Genomic DNA, 7,305 nt, shown 5'->3' with positions numbered 1-7,305 from the left:
TGGCTATTGAACATGTAGAACATCTGGCTCTTTCACAGGTGGTGAAATTGCATCTACTTTGACCTCCCAGAACTAGTGAAGCTTGGAATTTGCAAGCTCATTGAGGAAGTCATGATTGGAGAAGACATACTCATTCATGTTTCTGGAGGAGCCCGTGGAGAGGTTTGGACTTTTGTTCTTTGTGGTGTCACTCAGCACCTGTTAGATGAAACAGAAAGATCTGTGCATGATGCTTTTTTTGGTATTACACACACTGTGAAGGCTTCTGGAACAGTTTATGGAGGAGACTGTGCTGAGCTGGTGATGGCTCATGCTGTATCATAGCTGCCAATAAACACCAGATAAAGAAGCTGTTCCAATAGAGTCTTATGCTCAAGCACTGAGGATGTCACCTACTGTTACAGCTGAGAATGCAGGCTGTGACAGTGCAGATCTGGTGGCACAACTCTGAGCTGCCCATTGTGAAGGCAATACAACTGCTAGACTGGATATGAAGGAAGGTGCTGTTCGTGAGTCAATGTTGGGCATCACGGGAAATTTCCAGCTGAAATGGCAGGTTCTTATGAGTGCATATGAAGCAGCAGAAGTGATTCTGCCTGTGGATGACACCATCAAAGCAGCACCAAGGAAACGTGATTCTTATCACCCCCCTGTTATTGGAAACGTCAATGTTTGTATATGACCCTTGTTACAACTGTCACCATGTCCAGAGTCAGCTTCAGGTTTCCTATCTGTGATCTGTCCTGGGGTGATCAAGGTGGATTGGCCTGTGGGAGGGGTGCTGGTGGATAAAGAGAGGCAGGTAGGTTTTTAAGAGATCTGCTCTAAACTTGACCTTGTGGGAGGAGCTGAGGAGAGTCAGCAGGGCTTTGGCCATGTAGCTCAGTGTCTGGGGCATATCTAGGGAGGGAGGATGAGAAGAGTGGAAGGCAAAGAGTGATCCTGGGTCAGTTGTCTGGGGACACTGGAGTAACATCTGTTCAGATGTGTGGACTAAGACTCTGACCAGCTTGCTTTCATGATCCATGTGGATTCCCCATGTGGAAGCTGAGACTCAGGTCAGAGCACAGCCCACCCGCCTCTCAGGGACCCATGCAGAGGGCTGCCCAGCAGGTGGGGGAGTGTTTCTGTCTAAGCTCCTCTCCCTCTCTGCTCCAAGTGCAATTCTGAGAACTGAGTCAGGTATTTTCTTTTGTTGGGCTGGTTCTGGTCCAGGAACCTGAGGGGTCAAGAGTGAGGGGCAATTGCTGGACATCACCCTCATCCTGAGTGCCTGCCCAGCCAGAAGGTGCACTCCCCCAGGGAGATGAGATTGATTGGAAGCTATCACGGGAACTCCTGAATACAGATCTGTGGCTGTGTGAGGGAGGGTGCCCTGGGCAGATGTGTGTCTGTAGGACATAAAGATCCCTGGGCAGATTTGTGCCTGTCTGAGGGAGGTGGTCCTTTGGATGATGAGAGCCTGACTAGAGTAGACAAAATGAGCTCAGACACAAGGAGTGACTTCACTGATGTTTCTCTTTGTGGAAACTGCATCCCTCTCCCAGGAATGGAGAGGTTCCCTAGGTGCTCCATGTGTCAGAGAAGGACACCTACTGAGAAAATGGTTCCTCCAACTGGAAAGAGCTCATCTAGGAACAGAGAATGGTGTTCGCACCATCTTTGTCCTCAGAGTGAATGTGAGCCCTTAGAGCACAGATGACAATGGGAGCATGTGCCTAGGCCATTGGACAAGGAGGAGAGAATCTGAAACCTAAAAATAAGGGGCAGATGGTCCTCAGACCCTCAAGGTGCCTGTTCACAGCTACATGCCCTGATTGGGGCTGAGCGCCCCCTTGCAGGTCCTGAGGGCTCTGTGGTATCCAATTCTCCCCCTGGTGTCCACCCTCTCCTGATGGACCTGGGTATCTTCTGCAGCTCACCTCCCAACCCCCCTCCCTGAAGCGGGTGTGTGCGGCTGAAATAGACATGTGTGTCAGACATATAGCACATGTCCAGTGTTTTTCTCACACATATCCATTAACATAATCAGTGTCTCTCATTCTCCATAAATTGCCTTTTATTTTATTTTATTTTATATTTTATTTTCAGGTATTATATGTGTACATATCTTTCAATTGCCCCTAATAGCAGTAAAGATAACACAGCTGTTCCAATCTCCAGAATGAGTGATTTGTATTCACTCCTGACTAGGGAGTGGGATCCAGGAGTTGGATTGTAATTCATGAGCAGAGAGGGATCCATTGGCATTTCATCCTACTATATTGAGAGGTCTGGGTTGGGCACTGAAACATTAAGGATGTTGCTGCAGAGTGTGGTGTGTCCAAGGGCACTCATTGCTGATGAGCATTAGCCCTGGTGCCTGAGTCTCTGCTTCTCCCAATTGGACCCGACTGCTTCCCTGAATCATCTCCTGACCGGTGGGCATTCCTGGTGAGGGCTCAGTCCTGCCTGGCTGGATAAGATCATGTAATAATCCAGCATGAAAATCAATGTAATAGAAAAATAGGAGAAAGGGTAAAGATTTAAACATGATACCTTGGAAGTTTAACTGTATTAACATAGTGAGATGATCAACCGTCACAACCAGAAGGAGATTAAAGTATGAGAGGGTCATGTTCAGGAAATTGAAGTCCCACCTGATGCCTTATTTCCTCATAGAGTGATCACAGGATGAACTAAGGACTTAGCTTGTATCTAGAGCCAGTGGACCAAGTGTTGGGGGAGATTGGAGCCTCTGTGTGTGTCATTGGGAAACAGAAGCATGAACTATACAGAGAAACAGTAAAGCCAGTTTCAAATATTGGGGATATAGATGAGACTCAATCAAAACTAAGATTTATTTATAACTATTTGGATAAAATGTGGGAATAACTAAGTTTAGATTGTGAAAATATTATTATTGTAAACCTGATATGTGCATGTGACCCTTGGGACCACTGTCACCATATCCCCACATGATGGAGGTGGGTCAACTGGATCCTGCACCTGTCTCAGTGCCATATTGTGGGGAAGCTCCCTGGGAACATGATGGTGGATTAACCAAACCTGAGGTCTCACATGTCCAGGGTTCTTGTTTCATTACACTGTCATTTATCTTCCTCCAAATGAAAAATGCCTCCTGTGGTGCATGTAAGTCCTTACTCACTTAGTAAAACTGTTATAATACAGAGCCATCAGTGGTAGTCACAGGACCATAGGTCTAGGTAGAATCTTGGAGAAACAGTTAAATGGAGAGGAAGTCTAGCACCCTCAGAGGAAACAGCCATCAATACCACCTGCAACTGCTCTTGGGGCTGCAACACAGAATCTGTGGTTCCTGAGCGTCCCCTGGTGTCCTGAGTGTCCCCTGCAGCCTAGCTCTCCTGTCTCGTCAGGGAGGTTTCTGTCAGGGCTCACAATGACTTCCCCTCACTGTGTTTCTTGTACAGTAATACAGGGCCGTGTCCTCAGATGTCAGCTTGGTCATTTTAAGAGAGACTGTGCTGGTAGGGTTGTCCCTGGAGATTGTGAATCTTCCTTGAACTGCTGGAGCATACCACTGATTCTTTCCAGTTGGTTGACTCACTTCTGCCACCCACTGCAGCCCCTTCCCTGGAGCCTGGCGGACCCAGTTCATGGAGTAGTTAGTGAAGGTGAATCCAGAGGCTTGGCAGGAGAGGCTCAGAGACCCACCGGGCAGCACGACGCCTCCCCCAGACTCCACCAGCTGAACTTGGCACAGGCCACCTGCAAACAGATACACAGACTTAGAACTGCCCTGTGTCACCCAGTCCCCGTGAGCCTGATGCACAGGGACACACCTTTGACAGCAAAGAGAAGTGCAGCCCATATGAGCACAGACCCCATTGTGTGGACACTGAGGAGGGGTTCACACAGGAGGGAACCTCTCCTGTGTTTGCAGGGACCCAGCCTGGCAGGCTTTTATGAGTAGGGGAGACGCCACATTTGCATGTTTTCCCTGAGGACCTGTCTGAGCTGGCATGGGGCGACTCCCTCTCTGTGGTCACATGGGGAGGGTCGGTGGATCAGGGTGCCTGTGCTAGCACTCATGAACATGCGGCTGATCTGCACAGTCTAGCAGCTCTTCTGTGAATAGTAAGAGACACACTCCATCAGGATGAAAAGTGGGATTTTTATGCTTGTCCAGTGTAGGTTGCATATAAAACCCTTGGACAGGATTGTGGTGATGACATTGCTCCCTAGTGGTTTTTCTGAGCCTCAAAGTCTGAGGACAGGTGTGTGAACTAGCTTTCTGAGACAAGGCAGTCATGTCTGCCATGGGGAAGCCTTCCATGGAATTTCTGAAAGACTGGCAGCCGCAGTCCTGCTACTTGTACGTAGGCAGTTCTCTGCAAGGACTCCCTGCTCCACAGACGGCTGCCTAGGGGTAGAATTGCAGGATAATAACCATTCACAGTCCAGGCCTCTAGTGTCAGGCCCTCAGATTGCACATGGGAGGTGCTGTCACCTGGCCTGGTGTGCACTCAGCATTCTGGAGTGTCCACCATGTGACACAGCAGTGCCTGCTTAGCTCAGGGAACATGTTTTCTGATATTTGTGGGGGACCCTCCGTGACTGTTGACAATGGAGCTGCAGGGAGTGGTGAGCACAGGGCACAGACTCCCCATGGACAAAGGGCAGTCCCTGCTCAGGAACTGGGCCCCTTTAATATATCCCCTGTAACCCCATGCCTGTAAATTCTAGGATTCTGCTCAAGATCATATGAATAAATCTTAGTAGACAGGACAGTGCAGCCCGACCTGCTCACTCTTGAGATAGAAGTGGGGAGGGGGGGGGGCTGTCATGATTTTTATCCATTGCTTTTAGTGTCTGACTTTCTCCTTTTTTTTCATGAACAAAACTTTGAGCGCAAAATTTTACTACCTGCATGGTCAATAATCTTTTTTAAATGATTAAGTCATAAGTTCTAACCTCTGGATGCTGGTCCTTGAAGAGCCCCCAAGAGCAGCTCAAGAAGAACACAGTGGCCCTTTAATGAGAACCTGGACATGGGGCTGACCTGTCCCAGTGCTGTGAAGGGAGAGCACCTAATATCTAGGCAGTTAAGGCCTTTCTCATCAGGGTGCCAGGTCCATTGGTATTTACAGATGTGCTCAGGTCCAACCTGGCCAGAGAGAGATGTGCCTGGATGTAGACTAGCACCAATTGTTGATCACACAGAAGAACATATATCAGGTTAGTCTACGCATATGTGGTTTGTGTGGGTTACTCAGTTGTACACATTCCCAGGAAGGGAGGAGTTAGTCTACTGAGGAAAATAAGCCAATGTGGAAATTAACAACTGTGAAGAATGCATATCACATTGGAGTGATAGTGGTAGACCTTTTGGGAAACTTCAGACATGCTCACATAAGAAATTATAGGTTAGCTATTCTACTGTGAGTGGCTGTGGCCCTGCCCCTTGAGCAGAGCTTGTGGTGTGACTTTTGGCTTCTTTTCATTGCGATCCAGGCTGTGAACTGAGAGGGAGAAGCATGAGTGGTCACCTCTTCAGAACCATGGCCTCCCTGGCATCATGAAGAGAGAGCAGAGACACATAGGCTCAGTTTTTAAATTGGTTCTTCGCTATGGTAGATGTGGACAAAATTCTGGGAATCAAAGAACAGGATGCCTCTCTTATTGTGACCAATAATAGTGCAGCTATTCTAAAATCATCGGTGCTGGTAATTCAGCAGCCAAAGTGTTAGTTGATATCTCAAAGGTTCAGGATGTGAAGTTGGTGATGGCAGTACTTCTCTTCTCCTTTTAGCATCAGAATTGCTAAGGGAAGCAGAATCTTTAATTTGAAAAAAGGTCATCCTCAGACCATAATTTTGTGTTGGAGAGAAGCCACAAAGGCAGCAAAAGAGGCTCTGTTGAATTCTGCACTTGATCATGGCTCTGATGAAGATATAGTCCACCTATATTTAGTGAACATTGTGGGAACAACATTATCCTCAAAACTTTGTATTCATCACAAAGATAACTTTCCTAAGTTAGCTGTAGAATCTGTTCTCTGATTGAAAGGCTCTGGTAATCTGGAGGCAATTCATGTCATCAAGAAACTAGGAGGAAATAAGGTGGATTCCTATTTATATGAAAACTTTCTATTGGATAAAAAAAGGGAACAAAAGAGGATTGAAAGTTCTTATTGCAAATACTGGTATGGCTACAGACAAAATAAAGATATTTGGCTCCCATATAAGAGTTGATTCTATTGAAAAGGTTGCTAAAATTGAATAAACAGAAAAGGAACAAGTGAAGGAGAAAGTTGGTCATATTCTCAAGCATGGGATAAATTGCTTTATTAATAGGCAATTAATTTATAATTTTCCTGATCAGCTTTTTTGGGGCTCCTGGTGTATGGCTATTTAACATGTAGAACACTTGGCTCTTGTCACAGGTGGAGAAATTGCATCTATCTTTTACCTCCCAGAGCTAGTGAAGCTTGGAGGTTGCAAGCTCATTGAAAAAGACTGGAGAAGGCATGCTCATTCACGTGTCTGGTGGAGCCCTTGGTCAGGATTGCACTAATGTTCTTTGTGATGCCACTCGGCACATGTTAGATGAAGCAGAAAAATCTTTGCATGATGCCCTTTGTGTTGTTGCACACACTGTGAAGGATTCTAGATCAGTTAATAGAGGAGGCTGTTCTGAGCTGTGGATGGCCCATGCTGTGTCGCATCTGCCAATAAACACCAGATAAAGAAGCTGTTGCAATGGAATTTTAGCCTCAAACACTGATTATGTCACCTGCTGTTACAGCTGAGGACGCAGCCTGTGACAGTGCAGATCTGTTGGCACAGCTCTGAGCTGCCCATCGTGAAGGCAATATAACTGCTAGACTGGATATGAAGGAAAGTGCTGTTGGTCTGGCATGATGGGCATTACAGGAAGTGTCCAGTTGAAATGGCAGGTTCTTCTGAGGGCAGCTGAAGCAGCAGAAGTGATTCTGCATGTGGATGACATCATCAAAGCAGCACCAAGGAAATGTGTCCCTAATCACCCCCTTGTTAAGCTTTTCTATCAGCCGTTATGCTCTGGACCAGTTCATAGCAACATTATTTGAAGGACTTCAACTTCCTGAAGAAGAGCATGGGATGCAAATTTATGTGTGGTGCTTTTATCCTTAAGTTTAAACCTTTAGCTGACCTTATAATTAACAAGGGTTTAATTTATTTGCTGTTCTATTTACATAAATTTCAGGGTTTTTTTTAATTCCATTTCTCAGAATGTGCATCAAAATAAAAATTTGAGCAATAAAAAAGAAAAATGAAAAAAGAGGTTAAAATATGAATGAGA

At 46.2% G+C, this 7,305-nt stretch overlaps 1 pseudogene across 1 annotated transcript; it reads left to right on the top strand.

Moving 5' to 3' along the window:
- The first annotated feature begins 5,591 nt into the window (after positions 1 to 5,591).
- On the top strand, positions 5,592 to 7,072 carry LOC311614019 (T-complex protein 1 subunit beta-like; annotated as a pseudogene). The gene has a single exon. The product of its transcript is annotated as a T-complex protein 1 subunit beta-like (transcript).
- The last annotated feature ends 233 nt before the right edge of the window (positions 7,073 to 7,305 follow it).

This window comes from Pipistrellus hanaki (assembly GCF_964339955.1).
Source record: "Pipistrellus hanaki genome assembly, chromosome: 20".
NCBI classification, from domain to species: Eukaryota; Metazoa; Chordata; class Mammalia; order Chiroptera; family Vespertilionidae; genus Pipistrellus; species Pipistrellus hanaki.
This window is presented reverse-complemented; position numbering and strand designations above follow the sequence as displayed.